The 14,380-nt window shown below is 46.7% G+C and overlaps 1 pseudogene; it reads right to left on the reverse strand.

The window, feature by feature from the left end:
• Window positions 1-9,642: 9,642 nt before the first annotated feature.
• On the reverse strand, window positions 9,643-14,065 carry LOC120682940 (annotated as a pseudogene).
• Window positions 14,066-14,380: the final 315 nt, after the last annotated feature.

A 14,380-nucleotide genomic window follows, 5' to 3' on the forward strand; every position in this document is an offset into this window, starting at 1 on the left:
GCAAGCTTTACCAAGAAACAGGGGGCATATGTTGACACTTAAAATTGGCATGATGAAGGTTTTCTGGACAATCTGGGAAGACCGGTCAGACCTCTCCTTTAAACCGGTCAGACCGGTCTAGACAAGTTTGTCAAATTGCAAATTGGACTACACCATTGCGTGGATCTCGTCAAGACAATCGAAATGCATATATAGAACGTCCAATTCGGAGTCCGGATGAGGGAGTTATGCCTCCCGGAAGACCTGCACCCCGGTCTGACCAGTCAGACCGGTCCAGAGCGGTCAGACCGGTTCGAAATGCCAGTCCGGGTTAGGACTTGTATTTTGATATGGGATTTGATAGGGTTCCGACTCCTAACGGGTATAGACCTCCCAACCCTATATATATGAAGGGCCATGGCCGATTGAGGGGGATCCCAATCAATTCACACACTTATCCTTTACTTTTCACCTCCAAATCCTAACTTTTCCAATCTCATCTGCTGTTCTTCGCTCATCTCTACGGCGTTCGAGGATGTTCTGAGTGGTCTGCTGACCTCAGAGCTACCCTAGATCCACGAGCTCCAACGGGGTCCCTCCCGAGCTCGAGATTCTAGGTTTTCGCCGTCTCCCTGGAGTACCGGTCTGACCGGTCTGCACGGGGAGGCTGTTGGTGTTGATCGTGTTGACGATCTTGCTGCGCGTTCTAGCGCATTCGAGTGTGTTTGGCGCAAATTAGTGTCAATAGTTTAAAGAGAAGATGTCTTGGTGATTTGGTAATATAGACACTACACATGAATACAATGGGTTGTTATTCTGAGATCACAAATTTCCAACATTCTCCCACTTGATCGAACGGTTAAGAACTTATGTTCGCTTTAAACTTATGGTCACACTCAGTACAACAGTAAGACCGGACCAATGCGTCGTCAGTAGTATTTAATTCACTACCGAGACTCCATTACCCACAGTTCACTGCAATACCTCGATAGAGCGCTTATTACTTATTTGGGAATGATCATGTATCCAGAATCAGGTCCAAGACCGTTCACGAACATGGTTTTCATGGATTATCTGGATGTCTTCATGGTGATCTTCATTGATGATATTCTGATCTTCTCCAAGACAGAGGAAGAGCATGAAGAGCATCTGAGGCTCGTGTTGCAGAGATTGAGGGAGAACCAGCTGTATGCTAAGTTCAGCAAGTGCGAGTTCTGGATTGACGAGGTTCCATTCCTCGGTCATATCATCTCCAAGGGAGGTATTGCAGTTGATCCGAGCAAGGTGAAGGATGTGCTCGAGTGGGAGACACCGCAAACGGTGAAGGAAGTCCGGTCATTCTTGGGCTTAGTAGGATATTATCGGAGGTTCATTGAGAATTTCTCCAAGATCGCAAAGCCTTTGACTTCCTTGCTAGAGAAGAATGCGGCATTTATATGGACTGATGAGCGTCAGATGGCCTTTGATGAGTTGAAGAAGAGGCTTACTACGGCGCCAGTCCTTACTCTGCCAGACCAGAGCAAGAGGTTAATGGTGTACTGTGATGCTTCGAAGGATTGTCTTGGTTGTGTTCTGATGCAGGAGGGCAGAGTGATTGCTTATGCTTCACGGCAGTTACGTCGGCATGAGCTGAACTATCCCACTCATGATCTTGAGTTAGCCGCAGTCGTGCATGCTCTGAAGATTTGGAGGCATTACTTGTATGGGCAGCAGTGTGATATCTACACTGATCACAAGAGCCTCAAGTATATTTTCACGCAGAATGAGCTGAACATGCGGCAGAGGAGATGGTTAGAGTTGGTCAAGGATTATGACCTGGAGATTCACTATCATCCGGGTAAGGCCAATGTTGTGGCAGATGCTCTGAGCAGAAGAAGCTATGTCAACATAGCTGTTGCTTTCCAGATGCCTTAGGAGTTATGTGAGGAGTTTGAGCAGTTGAGTTTGGGTTTCTTGCATCATACTTTGAGTGCAGCATTCGAGGCAGTGCCCACTCTAGAGGCAGAGATCCGGCACCATCAGAAGGAAGATGAGAAGCTGCAGGAGATCCGTGAGTTGCCCAAGAAAGGCAAGGCTCCTTATTTCAGAGAGGATGATCAGGGTACCTTGTGGTACAAGAACCGGATCTGTGTGCCAGATGTGAAGGATCTCCGAAAGTTGATTCTGAGTGAGGCTCATGATATAGCTTATTCTATTCATCCGGGAAGCACGAAGATGTATTATGATATCAAGGAACGCTTCTGGTGGTATGGGATGAAGCGTTCAGTGGCAGAGTACGTGGCTATTTGTGACACCTGTCAGCATGTCAAGGCTGAGCATCAGAGGCCAGCAGGTCTGTTACAGCCTTTGAAGATTCCAGAGTGGAAATGGGAGGAAATCACTATGGACTTCATCGTTGGATTGCCTCATACTCAGAAAGGGCACAACTCCATATGGGTAATAGTGGATCGTTTGACGAAGGTTGCTCACTTCATTCCAGTGAACACTACTTACTCCGGTGCTAGACTTGCAGAGTTGTACATCTCTCGGATTGTCTGCTTGCATGGTGTGCCCAAGAAAATCATATCTGACAGAGGATCTTAGTTCACTTCACGGTTCTGGGAGTAGCTTCATGATTCTTTGGATACGAAGCTACGATTCAGCACCACCTATCATCCTCAGACGGATGGGCAGACAGAGAGAACCAACCAGGTGTTGGAAGATATGCTGAGAGCCTGTGCTATTCAGTATGGTACTAGTTGGGATAAGTGCCTGTCGTATGCTGAGTTCTCCTACAACAACAGCTACCAGGCCAGTTTGAAGAAGTCCCCATTTGAGGCATTGTATGGCAGAAAGTGCAGGACTCCTCTCTATTGGGATCAGATTGGTGAGAAGCAGCTCTTTGGCCCTAATATTATAGAAGATGCAGAGCAGATGGTACAAGCTGTGAGAGAGAATCTGAGGATTGCACAGAGTAGGCAAAAGAGCTATGCAGATGGCAAACGGAAGGACCTGACTTTCAGTGTTGATGATTATGTATACCTGAAGGTTTCTCCGATGAGAGGAATCCGCAGGTTTAATATCAAGGGGAAGCTAGCACCTCGGTATATTGGTCCATTCAAGGTGCTAGAAAGGAAAGGCGAAGTTGCTTACCGCCTAGAGTTGCCCACCAGCCTCTCAGGAGTTCATGATGTCTTCCATATTTCTCAGCTGAAGAAGTGTTTGTGAGTACCCGAGGAGCAGGCACCACTGGATGGGTTAGATGAGCAGGAAGATCTGACCTATATTGAGCATCCGGTGAAGATTCTGGAGACATCAGAGAGGGTTACACGGAACAAGCGCATCAAGATGTGCAGAGTTCAGTGGAGTCACCACAGTGAAGCTGAGGCTACATGGGAGCGAGAAGATGAGCTGAGAAAGACATATCCAGATCTCTTTGCTAGCCAGCCTAGCTGAATCTCGGGGACGAGATTCCTATAAGGGGGTAGGGTCTGTAACACCCTAATTTAAATTCCAGCATTTAATAAATTTAATTGGCTTTATTTAATTTTCTAAGGTTTATTATGTTTAGACTTGCATTTAATCTAATTTTTGTTCCACAAGTAATTAAAAATTTGCCTAAGTTTAACATTTGTTGTTGCATTCATGCTGGTGCATTGTTCTTTTTTTTTGTTTGAGTGTTAGAGTTGAATTCAAATTTGAATTTGAATTCAAATAGGTTTGAGTTGTTTAGAAATAGAAATAGAAAAGGAGAAAGAAAACCAGAAAATAGAAACCCTGAAACCAACCCAACCCAGCAAAACAGCCCAAACCCAGCCGGCCTGTTTCCCCTCTTCCTCTCCCCCGTGCGGCCCACACCCGCGGCCCCGTTTTCATCCCCCGCGCTGCGCGCGCTCCGGCCCACCCTCTCCCACGCGCTCGGCCCGCTGCAGCCGCTCGCCCCGCGTCCCCCGCGTTCCCCCTGACGGCCCGGCCCCGCACGCCAGCGACTCCGCCCGCGCCGCGCGCGCTCCGCCCGCTGACCCGTGGGCCCCGCATGGCAGCTCTTTCCCCTCCGCAGCGCAACAAACCCGCCAGCACGGCCGCAATCTCGCTAGCTTTCCATCCCGGGTGCGCACGCCAAACCCCCCCCCCCCCCCCCCCGCCGCCCTATAAGTACAGCCGCGATCCCTCTGCTCCCCATCCTCACCCCTGCAGCCGCCGTAACCCTAGAGCCGCTCACCTTGCTCCGCCGCGCAGGCTCCTCTGCGCCACCACGGACCGGCCCCGCCACAGCCCTCCAGCCCCTGCCAACCACCTCGACGCTAGGAGTCATCCCGAGCCTGTTTCCCTCGGCCTCCGCCACGACCACGCCGGAATTGCGCCAGGAACCGACGCCGGTGAGTAGCTCCGCCGTTCGATTTCTCGCCGCCGGTGGTCCCTGACCCGTCTTGACCCCCGGTTCTCGTTCGCAGCGCGACCCCACATCGATTCGAGGAGATCCGAGGCCGGAGCAAGCCCTGCAGCACAACTTCCCCGAGCTCCGCACCATCCTCGCCGCCGGAGCTCGCCGCCAACCCTGCCGCGTCACGCCTCTGGCCGTTTCAAGCCTCGGTGAGCACCCCCTAGTCCCCGCCATGCTTTTACACTAGTTGCTTTAGCCGTATCGCACCCCAGCCGCCTGCACGCCACGCGCCGGCAAGCGCCGCCGCACAAACTCGCCACCGCCGGTGCGCACGCCGCCATGGACCTCCCCGAGGCCCGCAAAAGCCCCAGGTGGACTACGCATGGCGCGTAGTCCATCCGAGACCCAGATCCGGGTCGATTCGACCCCCGGAGCACCGGTTTTGGTGAACTCCAGCCGCGCGCCGCCGCGGGAACTCACTCCCGGCGACCCAGCGCCGCCGCCTGCGCCCCCAATCTTCCAGAGCCGCCCGATCTAAAACGTGCGTCCAAGATTAGATCTAGGATCCTTTAGATCTGAGCCGCCGGATCAAGATCCAATGGATCAGATCCGTAGATACCGGTTCGCCTGGCGCTTTTGTTAAAGGCCCCCTGGGTTTTTCTGAAATCAACCCGCACTCCAGATGTATTCAAAAGTATTTACAGTTTAGCCCATATTTTATCGTTTTAACCCCTGAGCTTTCCCAAATTAGTACCCGCCGTCCAGTTAGGTCCTTTTTGCGCGTTCGCCCTCGGACCTTTCTAGTTTTTACATTTAGGCCCTCGGTTTTTGCCCAGAAATCCCCTGGAACTCCAGTTTTCTTACAAATAGGTCCCTGGACCTTGTTTTAGGCCTAGTTTTCACATTTTAGCTCCGTTTTAGGCGTTCTTTATGTCCACGCAATCGTTGTAACGCGTAGAATAGTTCTAGCCTAGTTTTGTTTGCTATTTTTATGTATTGTTGTATTGTTTCTTAGTGTTAGCCTTTGTTTGCATGTATGTTTATGTTGTGTATTGTTTTTGGCCATGTGTTCATGAGTAGACGTTGAGCTACCGGAGGAGCCCCAGTACCAGTACCCGGAGCAGCCATCTTCTGAGCAGTTCGAGCAGCGGGAACAGTTTGAGGAAGGCAAGTATAACATGAACAACCTATCACTTTTAAATACATTTTCATACTACATTTTAATATTGTATGCCTATAAGAACTTTCCTAGCCACTTTATATCCTTTATATATATCCCTTGGGTTGCATTTTGGTTAGTTGTGCTAGGTGCCGCGCTATAACACACTTGGTCCTTTTTAATTAATTTGATTAATGGTATATGCAACTTAATTCTGAGAGTGGCCCTCTGTGTTGGCTTGAGTGGCTCACGTCTCGTTAAAATATGTTTTGTTAGAAACATGGTTTAGGGGGCTAGCACGGTGCTTAGTGCTTGGTTGGCCACTCTCCATAAGGACCGGTTCATAGAGCGATAACCTGGGACAACAGCGCTACCACAAGACTGGAATGGGACGGTCATGGCTTACTAATTAGGTCTTTTTGGTTTGGAGTAACTTACCTGCGGGGCAAAGGGTGGTAAGCTTCAATGGTCCCTGCTCCTCCGGCTTGGTCTGTGCTTGGTTTGCGCACCTGTGCTTGTACCCCCGTGAGGTGGGCCCCATCGTCGCCGATCCAACTCTTCGCGGTTACGCCTTACCAATGAGATTCTTTGTAACGGCCTCGTAGTGAGTTTGCTAGTCATCTCACCTAAGGAAGTGTGATGAACAACAGGCGTAGCTCACGACTTGTGGGTAAAGATGTGCAACATCTGCAGAGTGTAAAACTGGTATACTAGCCGTGCTCACGGTCATGAGCGGCCTAGATCCTCCTTTTGATTAGTGGGGTTATCTTCCTTTGATGAGGCAGGTTTCCTCGGGTGGCTTGGTTCGGTTTGGTTCTCAGTAGTAACATGATTAATTTTGATTAATTACTATGTAACTGGGTTTATGGTAATTCATCAACTTATAGTAATTAGCTTTAATAAAATTTTGCCAAGACTTAAAAGCTAATGCAGTCAGTCAGCCAACCTTAGAGCCTCATAGTTTGTGTTACACTTATTGAGTACAAGTTGTGTACTCACTCTTGCCTACTCTACTCTTTTTCCTCTTGGGGATACTCTACTGTTGCTCAGTTCCTGCCGACGCGAGGGAGTTCACTCAGCACTACCAGGAGTACGAGGACTTCTAGGCGTTCGTCTCCCAGTCGACGTCCCTGTGGTGCCCAGCTTCCGAGAGGCTTCGTTTATGTTTTACGCTTTCGCATACTCTGTACCAGACTTTTGTCATTAATGTAATAAATAACATTCGTACTCGCTTTATTATATCTTTTACGTGATATGTGCTGTGATATACTGTTCATTCTGTTGTATATACATGTGACTTGATCCTGGCACGTATATGATTGCTCGGTTTATGTCCTTTTATAAACCGGGTGTTACAAAAACCCAGGGCGCGAGCCTGGGCGGAGCGGCCGTCGGTGCAGATCTTGGTGGTAGTAGAAAATATTGTTCCATAAATAAGGGTCTTCGGTGCCTTCTAGCGTGCGGAGCCTGCAGGCCTCTGTCCTTGCCATAGATGCGATGATAAATGGGCCTTCCCACTTGCTGTGCATCTTGCCCTTTTGCTTGGCCTTCGGTATTCTTCGAAGCACCAAGTCGCCTTCTTTGATGTTTCTGGGCTTCACTTTCTTATTCTTCCACCTTCGTGTTTCCTCTTGATATTTTCACAAGTTGATTGCTGCTTGTATTTTGCCAGCTTCGATTGTGTCAATTGAGGGCTTGATGTCTTCTTCGATGTTCTTTGCCCCTTCGGCTGTTCTCCAGGATTTGAGTTTGATTTCCTCGGGTGTTATGGCTTCTTCGCCATATAGGAGCTTGAAAGGGGTGAACTTCGTGGTCCTCGACTCTATTGTGTTATGAGACTATATGACCCTCGGCAGCTCATCCGCCCATTTCCCCTTCGGCAGCTCAGTGATGTTTTTCTTGATGCCTGCGAAGATGATGCCATTGGCCCTTTCCACCGCGTCGTTGGACTACGGGTGGTAGACCGACGTGAAGCATAAGTTGGTACCAAGCTGAGTGGTGAACTTCCTGAAAGTTGCACAGTCGAACTGCTTGCCATTGTCCACTGTAACCTCCTTCGGAACCCCAAAGCGGCAGACGATGTTCTGCCAAAAGAATTTTTGCAAGGCTCCTGCTGTGATGTCCCTGAGTGCTTTGGCCTCGACCCATTTGGAGAAGTACTCTACGGCCACAGCGGCGTACTTGTAGTTTCCTGCCCGCCGCTCGCCCCGACCCACATTAGGGCGTTCGCGCCCCAAGGGCTCGTGCCATTGGCTCAGCCTGCCCGGCCGATGTGCCGTGGCAGGCCGTCTCGAAGCTACCTTCCTCACGGGCGACGGGCTGAATCCTTTGCAGACGAGTTAAATACGCGACGGGGCATTGTAAGTGGGAGAGTGGCCTTGCTGCCACGATCCACTGAGATCCAGCCCCGCGTCGCACGGATTCGTCCCTCCTTATGCACCATGAATTGCAGTGCTAGGTTTACAAATTTTGGCTACTATACTGATTCAGTGGTGTGTCAATTGGTTAACCAGTATATACCCTCGAATATTTGGACGGTGAATGAAATTGGTAGGTTTTAGTTTGAAGAACCAGCTTTTGCAAACAGTCAAATTTATGTTGTACGCGGATTCATTACTTAATTAATGGCTCAAAAAGCTACCATATTCAATTCCTGCAATGTGAAGTCGGCAATTATTTAATTATCCGTTAGGAGTATATATTCTTGCATTGGTGTAATATCAATGATGGAGATTAATTAAATCAGTTGATTTTTAGAATGCTTCAGATGAGAATACAAAGTTTCAATATTAGAACCATTGTTCTTGATTCCAAATATATAGGCAGTTTTGCCTGTCTCTTCTGGAGGAATCCCGAATTTGGTGGTTAAACTCTACTGCCGTACTTGACTAGACGAGCAGAGCAGTAACTAGCTAGCTTACTTTAACCAGCCAGGGGGTGCCCCGCCTGCTGTCCAAGTCAACCACTTAATTTCCTGTAATTCATAGCACCTAACAGAAGGTATCAGCAAGATTAGTCTTGCTACTATAAGCATGGTAAATAAATATTAACATTGAAGCTTTATAGTCTTGCTACTATAAATATTTGGGTGCTAACAATAACTATTATAGCTTTTGTGTGATTAAATTTGCGTCATGTGTTGGCTAATATATAACTGTACTATGGGCACCCCCAAATAAATAAGAAGACTTTTTAATGCCTGCTTTATTTAAAGTGTTCTTTTACATGAGATGTGCCCAAAATTTTTTTTTGGAAAACTAAGTATGGCTAGAATTTGGAAAGATGGACAATTTATATTAGCAGTTTGCCATTATGTCATTATAGAAAAAAATATAATTACAGACATAACAGTATAGAATAAACATAGGAATATATATCGTGTCAAAAGCAACCAAAATTTATGTGTTGGTAGCACTATGCTCCGCAACATATGTAAGTCAACGCTTTTTCCCTTCAATATCTGATGTTGATCATTTGCTCCAAATAAAAAATCAATCCCTTTTTGAAATCTATGCAACAAACAACTGTGACGCAAAGTTACAAACTATTTTCCAGTTATTAGTATATTTGTGGCAGTAAAATGGACTAGCCATACATACATGTGTAAAAAATCCTAGCAAATTTGTAGGGCTTTTAGGATATAATATCACATATCATCTTGGACTGTAACTTTTGAGTTCATGTAACATCCTTGGAGTGATGAGCTTGTGGTGGCATGTTGTACATAAACTCACTCGATCGTCATGAACAGTTGACAGGGATGTTGGGCCGCTGCATGGATTTGTATATGTGATCGCGTCGTTAAGCGAGTGAAGTCCGCGTCAAGGATGGAACGTTGTGGTGTGTGGCTTGATCACGGCCGGGCTCCTGGAAGGGACGATTGGGTCAGAGACAGAACCAGCGAAAGCTGTATAGGTGCTATGGGCAAAATGCAAGTTCAAATGCATTTCGATAAAACTAAAAAATTTCAAAGATTTTAACGAAGATGCGCACCTATGTTCTTTATCATGATTAGCGTGTGCCTCAAAACAAGATCATGACGACTGTAGTATTTGGTCATAGCAAAACATCATGCTTTTTCATACCTCTTGTGACGTTAAAAATTTGTGTCTTCCGTAGCACCACACACATGCACAGCTACTAAGAGAAATAAATAAAGCATTTCTTTTAACAGAAAATCATGGCACTAACTTGCACAATTTCAACCACAGAAACAAGGATTGTAACACGAAGAATTTGATGCTGTTGGCTACAAACTCCGTCAAAATCACAAATGGAGTCGATGAATGGGGGGAAAAATCATGGAGCATCATTATCATTTGAAAGCTGCTATTTCCTCCTTTAAACGTGTGATGATGCCATCAACGCTCATTGTGGATAGGTTGGCACTGTCTCTTACCCTAACACATACCTGCAATACACAAGGGAGCCACGTAATTCAGTATCTCACATGAACCAGCAAGAGCGCTTGCATCAATATCTGAGGATTGATACTCATACAGAATTATACAGATTGTGCAAAGAAAAATGGCACAAGGAAAAGAAAACGTACATTTCCAGTCTCTGCCTCTTGTGAACCTACAACAAGAATGTAGTTGAATTGGGCTAGCTGGGCTTCCCGTACCTGTAAGAAATCGGTGCATTAAGATATATATGAGCCCCGTTGCTTAAACATCAAAGACAACTTTGCTCACTGTATAGACAAGAAAAATGACATGGATAGTCCTTAATGTTATAAATGCCATTACTTAACTAACCATCTTTTAGTGCAACACATGAAAAAACATACTTGCTACATGTAATTTCTTACCTTGTGACACAGAATTTTCGTTCAATAAGGATGAGGAAACAAATATGAAAAACCAAAAGAAACTGGTAAAAGAGAATGGCTACAGGGAAGTACCTTCTTTTGGATTGTTCTGTCACAATGTCAACATGAAAATCAGCTTCATGTAGCCTGGCAAGGACCTGGTATCAGAAAACCAAAAGATCAATTAGCAAGTTTGTAAAATAAGCACAGTCAAGTTTGCCTAAGTCTGTAAAAGGGAATGTATTGGGAACATATATTACATGAAACCCACAATTATGTACCACAGCAAGTTAAACGAGCAAATGTTTGAGTTCTATTAAACAAACATAAGTCATAATCCTCATCAACCAACTCAAAGTTAGTAAATATATTTGTTGTTTGAATTAGAGACAAAAACTAAGCAATTTCACACCAGTAACCACAAAGAACCATCTAAAATACCATTTCACTGGGGAGGACCACCAAATGGAATAACTAAAGCAGTTTTTTTTTTTGGTAGCATCAGCTACCACAGAGAACTATGTAGCTTAACTCAGTTTGCAGATACGAGGACCATTTACCTGTTTTCCATATTCCGCTGAACCAGAAGATACTGAGCAAACAATGACCTGGCGAGGGCTTAGCCACAAGGGCCATTTACCGTTGTAATGCTCCAAAAGAATGGCAAACATCCTTTCAACGGATCCTAAGATTGCTTTGTGTATCATCACAGGTCTTTCAAGTTTGGCTTCATCCTCGGCAGAGTAAGTCAGCTTGAAGCGAAGGGGGAGCTGAAAATCCAGCTGTAACATATAATATATAAGTTAGATACATGAGACTATTTTTAAAAATCTACAGTTAATGGCAGAATAATATTCAGGTAAACCTGTAGGGTTGCACATTGAAATTTCCTCTTGAGGGCATCAAACACACCAATATCAATTTTTGGACCGTAGAAAGCACCATCTCCTTCATTAAACTGCATTAGAACATCTACATAAGTCCTATGAATACAAGCAATGGCTAAACAATTTTGCAAAATGTATATGCGCTTCCTCGTTGTAGGACCGAGAAAGGCGACCAGAGGGGGGGGGGAGGGGTGAATGGGAGTCTATCAAAAATTCTCGCAAATGAAAGCTCGGCTTAGTCCCAAAGAGCACACCCAACCCTGGAGTCCTAGGCACAGCGTGGAGTAGTTATGGAGTAGCTACACCAACACAAGAAAGCCCTAGGAACGAACAAGAACCAACGGAGAAGCAAACACCGAAAAGCAGCACAAGAATCCAACGCACGGTATACACACCGGTTGAACCGACGAGCACAGGGGCACCCCGTCGGTTTAACCGGTGAGCAGAGCCTGCAGCAGAGAAACAAGAGCACCGGTTGAACCGGTGTGGATGAAATCCTACCCATCGGTGCAACGCAATACAAAAGCGATGAAACGTCAAGCACCGGATGATCCGATGATAACAGCGCCGGAGCAATTGGGAAACACCGGTGCAGTTCACCCGAGAGACCACCAGGACAGAAAATCAAGCACCGGTTGAACCGACGCAAACACCGGCAAGCACCGGTTTAACCGACGCATATGCACCGGTGCATTGAAGAAGCGCCGGTGCAGTTGTCCAGAGAGGTACCAAAACGGCTAGGACAAGATCACCGGTTGATCCGATGCTCAATGGATTCTAAGCACCGGTGCAACGAGCCAAAGGGCCAAAACCCAACCACAGAACAGCCTACTCACCGGTTGATCCGACGCATGCAACTTGAAAGCGTCGGTTCATCCGGTGCTAGTAAAAGCAGAGTCCAGAAACCCTTTCCAGCCCGCGCCCTTTAGAAAATTCGATGATTGAGTGCCCAAATCATATTCAAACCTGGCCAAACTTTGCAGGCACCATCATAAAGACCTTATGAACGTACGCACAAAAGGAATCGACGATTCACTCCATGGTTTGAGAGGAATCGACAAAATCCCGAGCAAGAACGGGGTTTTCTCAAAACGTGAAATGCTCAAGAACTTCGATCCTAAGGAGCTCGTGAATCCTAGGAGTTTTGCACTAGGCAAGAGGACATGAATTCACCACAAAAAGCTCTAAGAACCACCACGATCTCGTGCAACAAAAGGATCCATCGCGGAATTGAAATTCAACTCAAACACGAGAACACGAAGTATTGAATTCACAAGAAATCGAAAAGCCCAGAGGGCACAAAGAGGATGGGGCCTCCTTTCCCAATCGAATTCAATACATGGTCTCAAAAATCCATCCCTAAAACCTTACCCTAGAGAAAGAGAGGAAGGAACAGAGAGGAAAAAAAGAAGACAGGGAGGGGCGCCGTGTCTGTCTTGTGCGCCAGCAGAGATACTCAGGGCGCTCCAACTCTGCCTCCCTTTATCCATCCGTGTGCTGCTGCCCTCCCTTTCTTTCTTCTCCTCCAAGTCTCCCTCTAAAGACTAGAATACCCCTAAGTGTTGAAATTAAACTAGAAGGCCCTTAGGGGCAAAACCGGAAAAGATACATTGAAGACCATCCGACGGCTGCGACGACTTGGAGATATTTGCTTCGACCCGACGCAATCGCCCTGACGTCGCCACGCGTCCTTCTGGAATCTTCAGGGGGCAGTTTTGGGAAAACTACCGAAACCGAGTTCGGGGGCGGTTTTGGAGGAACCGTCAAACCTTCCCGCGCGATGTTTCCGGGCACATCCGCCAAGCCCTATGTCGCCACGTGTCCGACCTCCCGCCGGAGCCCTAGCGCCTTCATCATCCAGACGCCATCGCCATCCCTCTCCGACTTGGCCGACATCGACGCATCCCAGCCGTTGGTTTTTCTCGAGCTACCAACAAACTCCACGCCGTCCCGCCTTGGCACCAGGAGTGGATCGCAACACGGCCCAGCCGTGGCCCAAGCATCTGGACCGCCCTTCTCCACCGCACGGTCGTCCGGTCGGGCCTCCAATGCCACCGCAAGGTCTCCCGCCTCCGCATGGTCATCGAGCTCCCTGCCACCGCAACGCCGCCGCATGGTGCATCGTCACGCGCCTCGCTCTTGTCCAAACCATCTTGCTGCCACCGTGCCATCCGTGTACCTGCACACCACAGACCAAGAACCGGCGCAATCTCCACAGAGTCGCGACTACACACAGTTAGTCCGCGCCACGTGTTGGCAATCACTCATCACACCAAGGAGCAGGCCTCCACTGCCTCTCACTCGTAGAGCAACAGAAAAAAAAGGAAGCGCACTCTTGCATAGCAACTAAATCAATCAGAATCAGAGTAAGCGTGATGACAAGATTCCAATACTTTAGTCCCAAGATGAAGTGAAAACAACATAGTTGTTTAATTGTCAATTTGCTAACAGATACCTTACCCACCAACATGAAATATTTTAAAGCTCATTAGACATTACTCGTAATTTCGTCCCCAGAAATCAGCAAGTATTAATTAAAAGCCCTAGACTCTTCCCCAAGGATTAGACTTCCTAGCATCCGTGAATAACAAAAATCAAGACAAACGATCAAAATTACAGAATTTTAACAGCATAATTTACTGAAAACCCCGTTTACCGCAGCAAAATAATGAATATTGTGTACAAATGCAGGTCTAGCAGCATAATGGCTTGGAAAGAATAAGGGGAGAATGGCTCCTTCATAGTCTTTGCATAGGTACCTGCCACGGCTTCCCAAATTCATTCAAGGCTTCTGTCAATTGTTGCTCTGCTTTGTTCCAGGTTTCAATATCACCCAAATACTTCTCTGGTCTCTGGTAAAAATGACATTATGACCAGGTTAGAGTATGAACCAAGAGCAACAAGTAATATCAAGGGTTATCTTTGAGGCTCAGAGAATTCACATTATGCCCCCAAAGATTATGTCATAATGGGCAATAGCAAAGATAGAAAAGAAATGGCCGTCACAATTTAACATGCAATTATTCAGTAATTATGAAAATAATCAGTCTTTTGAATCACCATAAGACAACATATCAATCCAATCAAGATGTCCAGAATTAAAGAGACATGAACATCAACTGCTAGAAGAGAGATTGGGAGATCATGCCATGAACTTTACCAACTCCATGTTACACAAGAAT

This window comes from Panicum virgatum, chromosome 7N (genome assembly GCF_016808335.1).
Source record: "Panicum virgatum strain AP13 chromosome 7N, P.virgatum_v5, whole genome shotgun sequence".
NCBI lineage: Eukaryota > Viridiplantae > Streptophyta > Magnoliopsida > Poales > Poaceae > Panicum > Panicum virgatum.